Here is an 18,270-nt window from a genome sequence, read left to right as displayed (position 1 = left end):
ATATCCTTTATCAAATTGAGGAAATTCTTATTCTAGTTTTCTCAGAGTTTTAAAAACCATGAACAGGTATTTTATTTTATCAAATCTTTCTCTGCGTCTGTTAAAATGGTCAGATAGTTTATCTACTTAATTTAGTTAATGTGGGTAGTTACATTGGTTGATTTTGCAATATTAAATCAATCTTCATTGCTGGACAACACTGCATTTGGTCATTACAATGAATTAACTTTTAAAAAAATTACTAAATTTGATTTGGCATTTTTGTATGGGATTTTGCATCTATGTTCATGAGAGATATTGGCTGTAACTCTCTTTTCTTGTAATATCCTTGCCAGGTTTTGGTATCAAGGTTAAGTCTCATAAAATGAGTTGGAAAATGTTCTTTTTTTCTCTAGTCTCTGTATTTATGTAAGGTGGTGTTATTTCTTCCTTAATGTTTGGAAGAATTCCCCAGTGAAGCCATCTGGGCCTAGAGATTTCTTTGTGGAAGATATTAAATTAAGGATTCAATTTCTTTTAACAGACATATAGGCCCATTGTGATCTCAAAAATCATAATATTTTTGTGAAAATTTTGGATGTTCCTGTGACATTTTTGGCTAGTTGTGTTTTTTAAGGAAATTTCTCATGTAATCTAAATTTTCAAATGTTGACATGAAGTTGTTTGTAATATCCTCTTGTTATCTTTTTAACATCTGTAAGCTCTGTAGTAATGCTTCCATGTGTATTCCTAATATTAATTATATGTTCTTTCTCTCTCTCTTTCTCTCTCTATCTCGTCTTTCTTGCTAGATTTTTGTCAATTTTTGTGGTCTTTCCGAAGAAACAATTTTTGGCTTTGTTGATTTTATTGAATGTTTGTTTTCTATTTCTTTGGTCCTCATCTTCTCAGTTGTGTGCTTTTCTTTAGTGACACTCAGAAGCCTGGATGTAGGCACACTGAAAGCAAAGTTGGATTAATTTTTAAGATATTATTTAAAAGGTAATGCTGCCCTTTGCTACCACAAGAGCAAGGGTTTTATTTGTGTTATTTAATGCTATGCCCCTAGCCTAGAACAGTGGTTGATCAGAATAGGTACTTAATAAATATTTGTTGATTGAATGATTCTGTGTTCTTTGGAAAAATTCAAATCATAAAGCCCATATTTAGGGTTAAAACTGCATTCCCTTGGCCTCCATTGCCACCCTCTTAGGGATTAAGATTGTTAATAGTGTGTGTGTGTGTGTGTGTGTGTGTGTCCTTCCAGACCTTTTTATATGCATAGACATATATTTAAAAATTAAAAACAGAATAAGGGCACCTGGCTGACTCAGTCAGGAGAGCATGCGACTCTGTCTCTCTCTCTCTCTCTTTTTTTAATGTTTATGTATTTATTTTGAGAGAGAGTATGAGCAGAGGAGGCCCAGAGAGAGGAAGGGAGAGAAAGAATCCCAAGCAGGCTCTATACATGGAGCTGGATGTGGGGCTCAGTCTCATGAACTGTGAGCTCATGACCTGAGCAAAAATCAAGACTTGGACGCTTAACCACGAACTGAGCCATCCAGGCACCCTGAGCATGCGGCTCGTGATCTTAGGGTCATGAGTTCAAGCCCTACATTGGGTGTGGAGCCTACTTAAAAAGAAAATTAGAAACAATAACATTTATACATAGTTTTCTGAAAAATTTTTCACGTCAACAACAGTTGAGTAAATATTTTAAAGGATAGATTAAATATTTGAATTGCTCTGGTTTTTAAGTGATAGAAAGATAGTTCAAATTGGCTTCGGTGGAAAAAGAAGGCAGGAGGGGTTTATTGGCTCACATAACTAAATTCCTAGGGGCAGCTGACTTCAAGCACAGTGAGGTTCAGGTGCCCAGATTTTGTCTTCATCAATCTTTCACCAATCAATGGCTTTGATTTCCTTTGTTTTGGCTTTATTCTCAGATCAACTCTTCCATGTGAAGTCAAGATGGCCTTAGAAGTTCCAGACACAGGGGCGCCTGGGTGGCTCAGTCGGTTAAGCCTCCAACTTCGGCTGAGGTCATGATCTCGCAGTCCATGAGTTCGAGCCCCGCGTCGGGCTCTGTGCTGACAGCTCAGAGCCTGGAGCCTGTTTCAGATTCTGTGTCTCCCTCTCTCTGACCCTCCCCCATTCATGCTCTGTCTCCCTCTGTCTCAAAAATAAATAAAGGTTAAAAAAAATTAAAAAAAAAAAAAAAGAAGTTCCAGACACATTCCACCTGCTCTTCTTTTCTGGGAGATTGGAAAAATCACAACGTGGTCTCTAATTTGACCCTCATTTAGATCATACACTCTGCCCTAAACCAATCAATTTGCTTGAGGGAGGATGGAATACACTGACTGGTAAAGCCTACGTCACATGCTTCAAGGCTGAACTGGAAGGCAGGTCCAGTCCTACCAAACCACATGCCAGAGAGTAGGAGAGGAATGGTTCTCCAGAGAGTATGGGTGGGGAGAGGACTGTTGCTAGAAGAAATGATAATGGTTGTTGAGCAAGCTGAAACAATAGATTCCCATTAGAAGTAGAGTAGCTTTCTCAAAGCTCATTTTGAGGAGTAATGACAAACTGCCTCCAAAACTGTGGTACCGTTTTGTATTCTCATCAACAACTTGTATATTTCTTTCAAGCGTTTTTTGTTTTTGTTTTTGTTTTGTTTTGTTTTGTTTTTAGGAAACTCTATGCATAATGTGGGGCTTGAAGTCACCACCTTGAGATCGAGAGTCTCATGTTCCACCAACTGAGCCAGCCAGGTGCCCCTTTCTTTCATGTGTTTCATAGTTTAACTCTTTTTTTTTTTTTTTTTTTATTTTTTAAAATTTTTTTTTCACGTTTATTTATTTTTGGGACAGAGAGAGACAGAGCATGAACGGGGGAGGGGCAGAGAGAGAGGGAGACACAGAATCAGAAACAGGCTCCAGGCTCCGAGCCATCAGCCCAGAGCCTGACGCGGGGCTCGAACTCCCGGACCGCGAGATCGTGACCTGGCTGAAGTCGGACGCTTAACCGACTGCGCCACCCAGGCGCCCCTAGTTTAACTCTTTATACTTAGATATTTAATCCATCTGGAATTCCCTTTTATATATGGATTTAATTTAAGTATTTTTTTCCATAGATAGATAGCCATTTATTCCAGTACCGTGTCCCTTCCTTGCTAGTTTGCAATGCTGTTTTTATCATGTGCTAAATTCCCTTGTGGTGGGAGGCGGAGACTGAGAGATATCTTAGAAGGTAAAACTGAATGAGAGTGTGAGGGGGAGAAAGGGATCCAGGGTGACCACATTTCCTGTTTGAGTGATTGTGCAGAACCAGGAAGTAGGGAGAGGAGCAGGAATAGGGATGGGGGCCTCAGAGAGAGAAGAAAGGTGGGGAAGTCAATCAGGGACATGTTGACTTTGAGGTGCTCATGGACATTAAGGACATATTTAATAGAAATACATGATAAACTTTTTATTACAATATTCACTACGTGAAAAAGGTTTTTGATATTGCTTCTGGACGATTTGTTCTATTGATCTGTTAGCTTATTGATTTACTTGATCATTTTAGAAATGTTTGTGAAGTATCTAATATGTGTGAAGACAAATCCTATTCTTACTATAATACCAACTATTTTATGGTACATTTGGATTAGTGGTAATGTAAGCAATTCCCACTCAGCCCATTATCCTTATTTTTTAAATCATTTTTTTTCTCTTGGTACCCATTTACTCTTGCGGATGAATTTTAGAATTATCTTTTCTAGTTTCAGTTAAAGAACTCGGTTAGAATTTCAAACTCAAGTTGCACTGGATTTATAGAGTAATTTGGAGGAAATTGACAGCCTTGCCAAAGTATTCTACCATTGCGAGAAAATGGCATACATCTCTCCATTTAGTCGGGTCTTCTAGTATGTCCCCGGCAAAATTTATTCCTATGTGTTTCATGGCTATAATTGCTGTTATAAATAAAATCATTTTAATTTTTTTTAACGTTTATTTTTGAGACAGAGAGAGACAGAGCATGAACGGGGGAGGGGCAGAGAGAGAGGGAGACGCAGAATCCGAAGCAGGCTCCAGGCTCTGAGCGGTCAGCACAGAGCCCGACGCGGGGCTCGAACTCACAGACCGTGAGAGATCATGACCTGAGTTGAAGTCTGACGTTTAACCGACTGAGCCACCCAGGCGCCCCAATAAAATCATTTTAAAAAACATTTTAGAATTGGTTTTTGTTGGTAGAAAAGAAAACTATTGATTTTTCTACATTTTTCTTTTACCTAGCCATTTTACTGAACTTGCTTGTAAGATTTCTAAGGTTTCAGCGGAATCTTTGACTTTTCTGAGTAGATAATAATATATCTGCATGTAGAGATGATTTTGCTTTTCCCAGTATCTGTATCTCATTTTTTTCAGCTTAACTCTACTGTTTTATTTGATTATTGCTTCTTTTTATTTACTTTTATAGCCCTATTGAAGAATAATTGACAATACGTAAAGTATACATATTTGAAATACACATGCTCTGTCTCTTTCTCTCAAAAATAAATAAACGTTAAAAAAATTAAGGTACTGATTTCCAAAGTGGTTGTGCCATTTGCCATTGCCACCAGCAGTGTATGAAAACTCCACTTGTCCACATTCTCACCAACACTTGGTATTATCATTAAAGAAAATTTGTTCAGCTATTCTAATAGTGATATCTCATTGTAGTTTTTTAAAAATATTGTTTCCTTTCTGGGGCGCCTGGGTGGCACAGTCGGTTGAGCATCCGACTTCAGCCAGGTCACGATCTCGCGCTCCATGAGTTCGAGCCCCGCGTCGGGCTCTGGGCTGATGGCTCAGAGCCTGGAGCCTGTTTCCGATTCTGTGTCTCCCTCTCTCTCTGCCCCTCCCCCGTTCATGCTCTGTCTCTCTCTGTCCCAAAAATAAATAAACTTGGAAAAAAAAATTAAAAAAAATATTGTTTCCTTTCTCTGCGTTTTTTTAAATCTTTATTTAATTATTTTGAGAGAGAGAGATGGGGAGCGAGTGGGGGAGCGGCAGGGAGCTAGAGAGACAGAGAATCCCAAGCAGGCTCCCCGCCATCAGAACAGAGCCTGATGTGAGGCTCGAACCCACGAACTGTGAGATAATGACCTCAGCCAAAATCAGGAGCCAGATGCTTAACCAACTGAGCCACCCAGGTGCCCCTCATTGTAGTTTTAAGTGGCATTTCCCTAATGCCTGATAATGAGGATCTTCCCGTATGCGTATTTGCCTCCCTTGTTTAAGCGTCAGTTCAAAGCTTTTGCCCATTTATTATTTTTTTCCAACTTTTTTTTTTTTTTTATTTTTTTTTGGGACAGAGAGAGACAGAGCATGAACAGGGGAGGGGCAGAGAGAGAGGGAGACACAGAATCGGAAACAGGCTCCAGGCTCCGAGCCATCAGCCCAGAGCCCGACGCGGTGCTCGAACTCACGGACCGCGAGATCGTGACCTGGCTGAAGTCGGACGCTTAACCGACTGCGCCACCCAGGCGCCCCGCTTTTGCCCATTTAAAAACCTGGGTTGTTTGTTTTCTTATTGAGTTTTGAGAGTTCTTTGTATGTTCTGGGTAAGAGTCTTTTATGATATATATGCTAGGCAAATATTCTCTCCCAGTCTGTAGCTCTTCTTTTTGTTTTTGTTTTTTAAAATTTTTTTAACATTTATTCATTTTTGAGAGAGACCGAGCATGAGCGGGGGAGGGGAAGAGAGAGAGGGAGACACAGAATCCAAAGTAGGCTCCAGGCTCTGAGCTGTCAGCACAGTGCCCGATGCAACCTGATGCGGGGCTCTCGAACTCACGAACTGTGAGATCATGATCTGAGCCAAAGTCAGACGCTTAACTAACTGAACCACCCAGGCGCCCCATCTTCTTTTTGTTCTTTAAACAGTATCTTTGATACAGCAAAAATCCTTAGTACTGATGAAATCCAATATTTCAATTTTTTTTATGGTGTTATCTCAGAAATCTTTGCCTAACCCAAGGTCACAAAGATTTTCTCCTATATGTTTTCTGCTAGAAATGTTATACTTTTAGGCTTCTGTTTAGGTTTAGTATCCACTTTGTGTTAATTTTTGTACAGTGGTGTGAGTTATTTTATTTGGAACATAGATATTCCTTTCAACAAACGAAAAGACTATCCTTTTCCCGCTAGACTGCCTTTGCATCTTTGTTGAAAATCAAAGACCATATTGATGGACTTGACGCAGGCTCGAACCCACGAACTGTGAGATCATGACCTGAACTGAAGTCAGACGCTTAACCGACTGAGCTACCCAGGCGCCCCTCAACAGGGTTCTATCTTTTTTTTTTTTTTTTTAATTTTTTTTCAACGTTTATTTATTTTTTTTTGGGACAGAGAGAGACAGAGCATGAACGGGGGAGGGGCAGAGAGAGAGGGAGACACAGAATCGGAAACAGGCTCCAGGCTCCGAGCCATCAGCCCAGAGCCCGACGCGGGGCTCAAACTCACGGACCGCGAGATCGTGACCTGGCTGAAGTCGGACGCTTAACCGACTGCGCCACCCAGGCGCCCCAACAGGGTTCTATCTTGATTACTGTAGCTTTTAACAGTCTTGAAATTAAGTAGTGTAAGTCCTTCAGCTTGGTGTTTTTTTTCCTTCCACAGACAAAGCAACTTACTAACCCAGAATTTGTTCTAATGCTTCTTCTTCTTTTTTTTTTTAATGTTTATTTATTTTGAGGGAGAGAGAGTACACGAGCAGTGGGAGAGTCAGAGAGAGAGAAGAAAGAAGATCCTAAGCAGGCTCCATGCCCTCAGTGGAGAGCCCAACGTGGGGCTTGATCCCACGAACCGTGAGAGATCATGACCTGAGCCTCAATCAAGAGTCGGTTGCTTAACTGACGGAGCCACCCAGGCACCCCTGTTCTAGTGCTTCTTGTTTGCCATTGCCAACTGTCTGAAGATTCTGCCCAGATCTCTCTGTCCCTGAGGTGTTAGTTCGTGGCCCCCATCTTGGTCCTTCTCCACCATTTTCAGCCCCTCCAGGGCTTGAAGGATGCCGTGGGCCACATTCTTGGAGCCTTAGCTGAAGTGGCTGGGCATGACGCTGTTTGTCTGTTGGCCCCCATAGATCTTGGTCATGGATCCAACTTGGTGCAGCCAGAGAGATACTCTGTGGAAATGCTCATGTGTGGAACCAGTTCTTATCATAAGGAGCAAGCTCTTGATGCTTGGGCAGCTTGACAGTGCCCATTTAGGAAGCTTCAGCTTCCCAAACTTTTTGAGAAAGGCTGCTGGAGCTCTGAAGAACCCCTGAAGGTTCACGTCTTTTGCAGTAACTCCAGCCGTATGTGGCCTCAGTGCTGACAGCCAGGGGATAGGGCCTTCCAGCTACCTGCCCCCACCTTCTTCTGCAAAGTTATTTTGGCTATTCTAAGTCCATTGAATTTCCACAAGAATTTTAGAATCAGCTTTTCAATTTCTACAAAAAAAAAAAAAAAAAAAAAGCTGCTGGGAATTTGACTGGGATTGTGTTGAATTTATAGATCAGCTTGGGGAGAACTGATCTTGACTATTGAATCTGCTGATCCATGAGCATAGTATAGCTCCTCATTTACTGAGGTCTCTAAGCAATGTTTTGTAGTTTCCAGTGCACAGGTCTTATACCTTCTTTGTCAGTCTTTCCCCTAAGTAATTCATATTTTTAAAGTTGATTTATTTATTTTGAGAAAGAGAGAGAGAGAGAGAGAGTGGGCACATGTGAGTAGGGGAGGGGCAGAGAGAGAGAGAGGGAGAGAGAGAATCCCAAGCTGACTCTCACAAGCCATGAGATCATGACCTGAGCTGAAATCAAGAGTCAGATGCTTAACTGGCTGAGCCACCCTGGCGCCCCTAAGTAGTTCATATTTTTAGAAATATAATTGATTGTGGGGCGCCTGGGTGGCTCAGTCGGTTGGGTGTCCGACTTCGGCTCAGGTCATGATCTCACGGTCCTTGAGTTCGAGCCCCGCGTCGGGCTCTGTGCTGACCGCTCAGAGCCTGGAGCCTGTTTCCGATTCTGTGTCTCCCTCTCTCTCTGATCCTCCCCTGTTCATGCTCTGTCTCTCTCTGTCTCAAAAATAAATAAACGTTAAAAAAAATTAAAAAAAGAAATATAATTGATTGTATGTCTTGATCTTATAATCTTGCTAAACACACACGTTAGTTCTTTTTTTTTTTTTTTTTTTTTTTTTTTTTCAACATTTATTTATTTTTGGGACAGAGAGAGACAGAGCATGAATGGGCGAGGGGCAGAGAGAGAGGGAGACACAGAATCGGAAACAGGCTCCAGGCTCTGAGCCATCAGCCCAGAGCCTGACGCGGGGCTCGAACTCACGGACCGCGAGATCGTGACCTGGCTGAAGTCGGATGCTTAACCGACTGCGCCACCCAGGCGCCCCTACACGTTAGTTCTAATAGCTATTTTTTAGGTTCCATCAGATTTTCCACATGAAAATCCGTGCCATCTTTGAATAAAGACAGTGTTACCTCTTCCTTTCAGTTCTGGATGCCCTTTTACCCTTGCCTTAGTGCCCTGGCTAGAACTCAGTACAATGTTGAATAGGGATAATGAGAGTAACATGCTTGCCTTGCTCCTGACATTAATAGGAAATCTACGGTTCTTCTACAAAAATTCACACTTTTAGGGACTCCCTCTATGGCATCATGGATTCCTCTTCTCTGTTGGATTTTGCCACCAGTATAGTCTAATATGCTTTAAAACTCTAGGATATTTTTTCTCTTTTAAAGGGGTTTTTGAGGATGGAGTGGTAAACAGATGTGCTAAAGGAGCCTTCTTGAATCGGAGGTACAGTGTTAGGGTTTTGCCAGGCAGGTGTGACCACAAAAGACAGAGGGTAAGAAGTTAAGATGATCTGATAAAGCAGAGACTCTGGGCTGAAGAAGAGAAGAGAATGAAGACAGAAGGGGGCTGACAGATGGGAAAATCAACTCAGGGTCAGTTGACTGGGGATTGAAAAACAGTTGTCTGAAGAAGAGTTGAACCAAAGGAGCAGAAGGTGAGTTCAGAACGGAAAATGGGAGCACGTATAGGTGGTGACAGTGTCCAGGATGGGAACAAGGGTGTGGGCAGAGGAGAACGCGAGTTGGCATACAAAGGTTGTAGAATGGAGATGCTGGGACTTTTAGAGTTACCCAGGGTGCATTAGGAATTGGGATGCGAAGAGGTTTCAACAAATGCGAAGCAGGGCTGGGAGGTCAGTGGACAACAGTCATGAGGGAGAGTGGCACAGGTGGATGGAGCAGGGGCTTTTGCAAGAAAGTGACAGAGGGGCGCCCGGGTGTCTCAGTCAGTTAAGCACCCGACTTCAGCTCAGGACAAGATCTCGCAGTTCATGAGTTCAAGCCCCACGTCGGGCTCCGAGCTGACAGCTCAGAGCCTGGAGCCTGCTTCAAATTCTGTGTCTCCCTCTCTCTTGGCCCCTCCCTGACTTGTGCTCTGTCTCTCAAAAATAAATAGGCATTTTTAAAAATTAAAAAAAAAAAAGTAACGGAGTGATGTTCTGGAAGCAGCAATGGGGAGCTAGGAAGGACCTGACTCTTATCTCCTGACCCTTGGCGCTGTCCCAAGAAGGGGTCACAAAAGCAGCAACGACCCAGGGAGGTGCAAGAGTCATTCCCCCAGGTTTGGGCCAGTTCCTCTACCTCTGGTTACACTTGGGGATTGGAGTTTAGCCCTGGCCTGCAGCCCAGTGACCGGAGGGCAAGGTGTGGCCCGTGGCCTGAAGGTAGAGAAGAGCCGGGGACTTGGATTCCTTGGGCAAGTCATTTTGCTTTTCTGAGCCTCAGTTTTATCAACTCTAAAATGGGATGTTAGACTGAGCCTGGGTGGTTCAGTCAGTTGAACGTCCGTCTCTTGGTTTTGTCTCAGGTCGTGATCTCACGGTTCGTGAGTTTGAGCCCCCGCGCTGGGCTCTGTGCTGACAGCGCAGAGCCTGCTTGGGATCCTCCCTTTCCCTCTCTCTCTGCCCTTTCCCTGCTCTCTCTCTCTCTCAAAGTAAATAAATAAATTAAAAAAATAAAATAAAATGGGATTTTATACACACAGAGGATTAAATTGAATAAAATAATATCCCAAGTGCTTAAGAATGGCTCCGACTACGATTATTTTGAATTCCTAGGGTCAGACTCTGCTCTTCCTGTCCCTCGGTAGGAGTTTCCTGATTTTGGCCCGAAGCCTGACAGACGAATCTGTCCATCCCCTTGAAAGCGAAGAGCTGGGTCCCTCCTCCTCAGGGCTGCATAAGGGCCTTGAACGTGTTCCCTGAACCTCGGGGCTCTTATAACCCCGGAGATTCTTGCCTCAGATCCAGGGCTGGACCGGGTCGGGAGGCTGAGCAGCCCCCAGTCTGCAACCGAACAAGGAGCAGAGGCTGTAGGTCCTGGGAAGGGAGGAAACAGAAAGCAAAGTGTGCACCTATCACCAGCCACCACGAACAGGGGAGGAAGGGGCTTCACTGGTGTCACCCGGGTTGGAGCGGGGCCGCCCACCTGGGAGGCTGGCAGTGACCTAATACACGGCGGGCTACTCCGCGAAGCAGCTCAACGTTCTTCCAGATGCAGAGAACATCAGCGACTTGCCCAAGTTCCTGCAGCCAGTAGGTAGGACTTAGTGGGTGCGACTGGAGACTTTCCCTGTGCCGATAGCCCGATCGCCTCTAAACCCTCATCTGGGGGAGCGGGGACTGGTTTCTTTTCTTTTCTTTTTTTTTTTTTTTCCAATGTTTATTTGGGGGGGAGGGGCAGAAGGAGCGGGGGAGAGACACTTGCTCCTTGGCGAGTCATTGAACTTCTCTGAGGCTCCGTTTTCTGATCTGAGAGTGGCTATCTCATGGGCTTGCTGTGGGCCCTGGAGCCTGGTCCAAGATGGAGACTGAGAGAGGGGTGCAGGTTGGAGCCGGAGTCATTTCTTTGAGAGGGACCCTTGGCTTTTTTCCGGGAGGCAGTGACAGAAGAAGGGGTGGGCTCTGGGGGACAGACAGACCTGGATTCTTATCGCACTTACAAGCTGTGGGACCTTAGGGAAGGGACTTATGCTTCCCCTTTGCCTCTTTACCCCTGAAACCCAGACTTCAGTTTCCACGTTGATAAAAAGGCGCAAAGCATACCTACCTCTTGGGCTTGCGGAAAGGGTCAAGCGAGGGAATGTTGCAAAGTGCCCATAGTAGGTGATTCGTAAACACGGTGTCCAGATGTCTCCTCCACCAGCCTTGCCAGGAGAATCCCTTGATGAGCAACCCCCACCCCAACCTTTACCTCTTTCAGCTAGCGGATCGCTAACTTCTGCAGGGAATTCCTTTCTCAGGTTGGTTTCCCCTCCTGCAGTCAGGAGAGGTGCCCCTGCCAGCAAACTGGAGAATGACTTGGTCAGGGTGGCTGGTGGCTCAAAGAGAAGTCTCACTCGTCCTCTGCACCTCCGCCCTTCCCAGGGTGATTTGTCCCTGCCCACAGCGACATGTCCTTTCTGAATCGTGTAAGTTAAAAGCCTCCCTGGGCACCTGCAGGCGCCCCCCAACCTTCCTAGCTGGGCATTCACCATAACACTCCTTCTCCAATGCTAGTACCCCTCTGCCCAGCCTCTCTTGCTGCCCTGGTCAGCCCTCGACCTCCCAGCCACAGTGACTGCAGCACCGCCCCCCCCCCCCCAGCATACCCCTTGGCTGGGAACACCCTCCGCCCCAGCAAAAGTTTTGCTTGCCTTTCAAGGCCCGACTCAGATATCAGTCATCTCTCCCCTAACTAAAGCTCTCCCAGACCCCTTTCCCTGCAGGACTAACTGCTCCCTCCTCAGTGCTCCACCCCCAGGCTAGCCAGGCACAATGCTCCCGGGGCAGTGGGATGGTGTCCACAAATCACAGCTGTTCCGCTCCTGCTCCTCTGGGAAGAGGGCAGATGTGGCTGGTCTCTTGTCCCATCCTGTCCAGGCGTCTGGACACGTGCTCAGGGCCCTTCAGGGTCCCCTGTGCAAACGTTCCCAGCCCCCATCTGGGCTCTGAGCCCCAGAGGTAGCAGGTGTACCCCTCATCCGGCACGGAGGTTCTGGCTCCGCCCCCCTTGGCTCTAGGCAAAGCTATAGTACAGATGGGAATGTCGAAAATATCCGTGACATATTCCAAACTGGCCTACTTTCCTATCACGAGAGAGTCTGGGACTGAGACGGGCGAGGACACGTGAGATGGGAGTTTGGGACCTCTTCCCACCTCTGTCTTCCTCTCTCAGCTCAGTTGTTAGACAGGAGAGGGATTTGCAGCCTCACCCAGCAGTCCCTCCCCCCACCGCTCTGCAGCTGCTCGCTGGAGGTGTTGGTGGGGAGGGTGGCGTGGGGGTGTAAGGGGTCTGGCGGAAGTTGGTGAAGGAACCAAGGCCGGGTCCTGTCGTGGGAATCCTCCAGCCCCAGGAAGGCAGTGGAGGTCATGTCATTGGACTTGGGGGCTGAAGGCTTGGGTTCCAGCCCTGCTTCACCTGTGAAGCCTCGGGCAAGTGTCTTCACTTCTCTGGGCTTTGGTTTCCTCATCTGCAAAATGGGCTCCTCGTGATCTGATCCTTGCTTTGCCCTCCTTGGCTTGGTTACGGGGTTGCCATGAAGACCGCAAAGCTCTGGACCCTGACTTATTGGTCCAGCTTCCAGGTTTCTCACCCAGGTGGGGCTGTGCCCTTGCACGCAGGTCACCAGCTCCAGCCCTCTGCCTCCCAGCAGGCCTGGCCGGGCCACCACCCTTAATGCTGGTTTAATGCTCTCTGAGTAGGAAGTCACCCACAGTCCGGCCTGCTGCCAGGCCCTCATCACCCCCTCTTGCAACTGGCAGGAAGTTCACACTCAGAGCTGATCTCAGTCTCTCTTTCTGACATGGAACGCCTGGAGGGTTCTGGCTTGTCTCCTCCTTCACCCCAAAAGTGACCGTTGTTTCAGTTCCTGCCTTTTCACGATGGACGCATCATCCTTCTCTGTTTCTCGCGGTGGACAGGGTCCTTGGGACATTTCCTAACTCCGATGAGGCTGGATTTCTTTCTCCTTTCAGGTGCCTTGTCCAATTTGGGATTCTATGGGTGTGTGGGGGGGTGGGGAGTGGGGCAGGGCGGGGGGGGGTGGAGAATGTCTGCCTCAGTTTCCCCAGCTGGCACGCAACTAGAGAAATAAGTGAGTCAATTGGGAAAGATCGGTTGCTATGGATCCATTAAGTGGGGCAAGAACAGAAATAATGGTTCATATTTAAAACACTTATTGTGCACACACCCTCCTGCAGTTAGTGCACTTCTAGGAATTTATTCTACAGATGTGCTCACATTGTGTGAACTGAAATAATTACCAGGATATCTCTTGCACCGGACGTGGCCCAAATATCCATCAACAGGGCACCTTTATTTTATTTCGTTATAGGTTTCGTTTTTAAGTTATCTCTACACCCAGCATGGGGCTCGAACTTACAACCCCAAGATCAAGAGTCGCAATGCTCCACCGACTGAGCCAGCCAGGCGCCCCAACGGGGCACCTTTATATGCTCTGGTGCAAACAACGTCCGGTTTCTATCATTGAGTGTATCTCCCCGGCTGCCGTGTGGGTAAGAGAACACAAAGAAAATGCTGGTGAGCACATGGGCAAGCCCTGAAAGGCCAAAGAAAGTGGAAATGGTGTTTGCTTCTGGTGCTGGACCTGGGTACCTGTGGGGCCAGAGGCCGTGGTGGGGAACCTGGTTTTCCGCTCTATTTCCTTTTGTACCTTTTGAATTTTGTATCACTGGCAAATAGGACTTCCTATTCAAAAAATAAGTCAAATTAACTTTTTTCCACTCCTGGAAATCTTGTATGTCACTAATTTTCGGTCCCCAGTGGTTATTGCTGCGATCAGAACCCCCCCGGAGAAGGAGGGTAAAGCCAGGGGTAGGGCAGGGAGTGGTATGGAGACCTGGGAACTATCTTGGGACGGAGGGTGAAGCCCAGAAGGCCCGGCATAGAAGAGGTAGACGTGGGCGAGTAGCCACAGGAGAGACCCGGAAGGATCGGGACAGTAGACTTCCCAGAATCCACGCAGCGCGGACACTCTGGAGGGTGGAGAAGACAGAAGAGACCAAGAGGACCGAAGCTCTGCCTGCGGGGAGGAGATGGACGGCCCCAAATGAAGCTAAGTGGGTTATGAAAGCCCAGGGCAGAGGAAACTGCAGCTAGAATGCGTTTGCACGTGAGGAGGGCAGGGGTCGGGAAGGCTTTACGCTGAGGAAATGGAATTTGAGCCACTAGAATTGGGAATCGGGTGTCAACAGGTGCAGAAGAAGGAAAGATCGCCCTGTGGTGGGGACAGTATGGGCAAAGGCTGGCGTGCGAAGGGAAGATACAGAGCACGCGTGCACACACACAAGCACGTGTGTGTGTGTGTGTGTGTGTGTGTGTGTGTGGTATTGCGGGAGGTAGCCAGAGATAAGGCTGGAAAGATTTAGGGGACAGATCTTGGAGGGCCTCGAATGCCAAGCTAGGACATTTATTGAGTATGTCAGGCATTCTCCCCTGAGGTTAATGGATCCTTAGGGCAGTGCTTCTCGAACTCTCTGAGGGTGAAAGACCTTTTTATTGTTGTCATTCAATTTCCAATGGACTGTGAACCCACATTTAAAAAAATATAGTGAAAGGGCGCCTGGGTGGCTCAGTGGGTGAAGCTTCTGACTTTTCAGTTCCGGTCATGATCTCATGGTTTGTGGGTTCGAGCCCCACATCAGGCTCTGTGCTGACAGCTTGGAGCCTGGAGCCTGCTTCCCATTCTGTGTCTCCCTCTCTCTCTCTGCCCCCACCCCCACGCATGTTCTGTCTCCTCTCGAAACTAAATAAACATTAGAGGTGCCTGGGTGGCTTAGTGGGTGAAGCTTCTGACTTTTCAGTTCCGGTCATGATCTCATGGTTTGTGGGTTCAAGCCCCACATCAGGCTCTGTGCTGACAGCTCAGAGCCTGGAGCCTCTTCAGATTCTGTGTCTTTCTCTCGCTGACCCTCCCCCCCCACACTCTGTCTCCCTCTGTCTCTCAAAAATAAATAAACATTAAAAAAATTAAAAGAAATAAATAAACATTAAAAAAAATTAAAAATATATATATAGCAAAAATGACCCTGTGCCAGGATGTTGTGGGAATGTCAAATCCCTGTAAAAGTTTCTCCACACTTATTCTCTATTTCTGTACTCCTCTTGTGAACCAGTGGCCACACTGGTCTGTGGCCAACACTTTGAGTACCTTGCCCTGGGGGTCCTTGGAGGGGCTACAGAGGTCAGGGAGACCCACAGATTTTTTTTTTTTTTTTTTTTTTGGTGGATGGGCGTGTATATTCATTTCTCGAGGGAGAGGGCACGGAACTTTTGTCAGGACCTCGACGGTTAAGGTCCTCAAAGGACACAATCCCCTGTGTAGGGGGTCATCACTGAAGGCCTTTGAGTGGAAAGCTCTAGTGGGGCAGGAAATGTGCCTGATTCATCCTGGGACCCCTCCCTACCTCACCAGCACCCAGAGCAGCCCGCCCCAGGGTCTCGCAGTGGAGAGAAGATTGGAGGAGGTTCCGAAGAGCAGGGGGCCCATTTAGAGGGTGATTAAAATCATCAATGGGAAGGAAAACCAGACAGCTTTTTAAAACTGTGTTTGGGGGCGCCTGGGTGGCTCAGTCGGTTAAGCGGCCGACTTCGGCTCAGGTCATGATCTCGCGGTCCGTGAGTTCGAGCCCCGCGTCGGGCTCTGTGCTGACAGCTCAGAGCCTGGAGCCTGCTTCTGATTTTGTGTCTCCCTCTCTCTGACCCTCCCCTGTTCATGCTCTGTCTCTCCTTGTCTCAAAAATAAATAAAATGTTAAAATAAAATAAAATAAAATAAAACTGTGTTTGGAGCAAGAAGGTCAGGGAGGGGTGGGTCTACGGCTTCGGGCGGAAGGCACTGGCACGTTAATATGGGAAGGTAGCTCCTCAGGACCCAACTGTGAGATCGTGCTGCCTGCCGGGCAAGCAAGATCCTGAAAGGGAGCCTCTCTTGGGGTGGGAGCCGGGCAGAGGAGGAGGCTTCGGGGATGCAGTCTGGGTCCAGAAAACAGCATCCTGGGGTCCTGCAAACATCTTCTGAGGCGTCAGGGGCCCGGGGCGTCAGGAAAGGCCAGGACTCATGGGGGCACCAGCTCCTGTGTCCAACAAAGATAGACGCTGCAGGTGGGTGGATGGAACGAACTCCCTGGAAGATCCCTACTTCCATTATTACCTTTTTTTTTTTTTTTTTTGAGGTGGAATTCGGTAGCATTTAGCGCATTCGGCCTGTTGTGCAACCGTCACCTCCACTGAGTTCTGAAACATTTCCTCACCCCCAAAGGAAACCACATACTCATTAAGCCGTTGCTCTCCACGCCTTCCTCCTCCTCCAACCAAATCTCTATGGACGTACCTACTCTGAATATTTCACACAGACAGAATCATGCGATATGTGACCATGTGTATCTGGCTTCTTTCCCTTAGCCCGTGTTCAGGGGCCGTCCACCTTGAAGCCGGTCTTAGCACCTCACTCCCTTCTAGGGATGGATAGTATTCCGTTGCATGAATAGGTCACACGTTGTGTAGCCGTTCATCCATTGAAGGACCATTAGGCTGTTGGGCCGTGTGGTAGTTCTGTGTTTAACTCTCTGAGGAACTGCCATACTGTTTTCCATAGCGGCTGAACGATTTTTCCTTCCCACCAGCAACGTGTGAGAGGGTTCCGCCTTCTTTCACGATTAAACAGGTGGTTGCTCTAACCTTGGAAGGCAGGGAGCTGGCTTCCGGGGTGCCAGCATGGGTAAAATAGGTCAGGATGACACCTGCGTCCTTCCCCCACCGCCCACCCTAGGCTTATAAGGCTAGTCGGCAGGTCTGGGAGGCTGCTGGCTGGAGTGGGGGCGTGGGAGGGTGTCCTTCCGTTTCGACCGAGGCATGTAGGTCAGATGGTGAAATCTAAAGCCTCAAAGCCACGCTGGGTGTGGTCCTGTAGGAGTGGGGCTTGTGGTCCACCTGGGTCCACTGGTGACTTACCAGTGAAGCTGCATTAGCAGGCAAAGCCGTAAGCTGGGACAACCAGAGGATAGTCCCCTCCACCCGCCCCCCGAGAGCCTGCCCCATTGGTTCTCAAAGTGGGGCCCAGACCAGCAGCAGCCGCTCTTGGAAACTTGTTAGAAATGCGAATTCCCAGGCCCTTCTTCAAAGTTACTGAATCAGAAACTTCAGGAATGGGCCCCTAGCAGCCCTCCAGGGATTCCGATCCTCACTTCAGTATAAGAACCACTGCCCGACCCTGAGGGGGAGCCCTAGTTAACGAGGGGGACTCCGCGCTCCAGTCTGATGGCAGAGATAGGGCCCCTGTCGGCCCTCTGACAGGGAAGACAGAGACTTGTGCTCAGAAAACTGCCAATCAGAGGGACATGTAGGCTTCTCTTCTTTGGCTTGAGGTGGCTGCAGTCAGGACCCCAGAGGACCCCCCTCCCACATTCTCTCTCCATTCTTCCAAAAGTGGGTTTGATGTGCTAATGAGGGCATCAATTATGGAGCGTCATTAGCATTCATTACAATAAGAAGCTGGAGAGGGGGACCACAGGGACTGAAGGACAGTCTTTTGAAACCTGCTATTCACTCCTCTCCTATAGGGTGGGAGGGGGAATGGGAGGGCCAGGAATGCGAGAGGTGACATTTAGGGGCTCTCAGGCGCTAGGCTGTGGTCTGAAGGGCGCATGCCTGGGGCAGAGGGAAGGCCCTCCTCCTCCTCCCGTCCCCTTCCCATGCCAGCTTCTGCACCGGACGCCAGGTCACTGCCCCTGGTCACTCTTTCTCCAGAACAGGGTCATATCACAGTTCCCTCACTGCCTGCAGGCCACCGTTGATGGAGTGTGGATGGTCCAAACGGGGTGGGGGGGCCCTGACATGCCCTGGTTGGACAATAGCCCCGCTGGCAGGGGGCTTTCTCTAGGATCAGGGATGGGGGTTCCACGGTGGCCGAGCGAGCAGTCCAGCATATTGCAGCCATGATTTCCACATCATCCTTTTCCCTGTGCCTTTCCCTAGAGGCCCACGTGCCCCTCTCTGCCCACCCCTGGTCCCATCTCCCTCTTTCCGCCCAGACGTTTGTGCAGGTGTACTCCCCGTTCTGATTGTGCCTTGGGGAAGGAGAGGCCGAGAATCCTCACCTCTAGCGTGCTCCCCCATAACCTCCCTCCTGCAGCTTCCCGGAAACAGGCAAGGGGGCTGCGTGCAGTGTGTGAGAAGGGCAA

General features: G+C 47.8%; 1 pseudogene; it reads right to left on the bottom strand.

Moving 5' to 3' along the window:
- Window positions 1–6,893: 6,893 nt before the first annotated feature.
- On the bottom strand, window positions 6,894–12,540 carry LOC115500301 (annotated as a pseudogene).
- Between the last annotated feature and the right edge of the window lie 5,730 nt (window positions 12,541–18,270).

The sequence above is a fragment of the Lynx canadensis genome, chromosome E1, assembly GCF_007474595.2.
Source record: "Lynx canadensis isolate LIC74 chromosome E1, mLynCan4.pri.v2, whole genome shotgun sequence".
Lineage (NCBI taxonomy): Eukaryota > Metazoa > Chordata > Mammalia > Carnivora > Felidae > Lynx > Lynx canadensis.
Note: the sequence above shows the minus strand (reverse complement) of the source record. Positions and strands in the feature narration are given on the sequence as shown.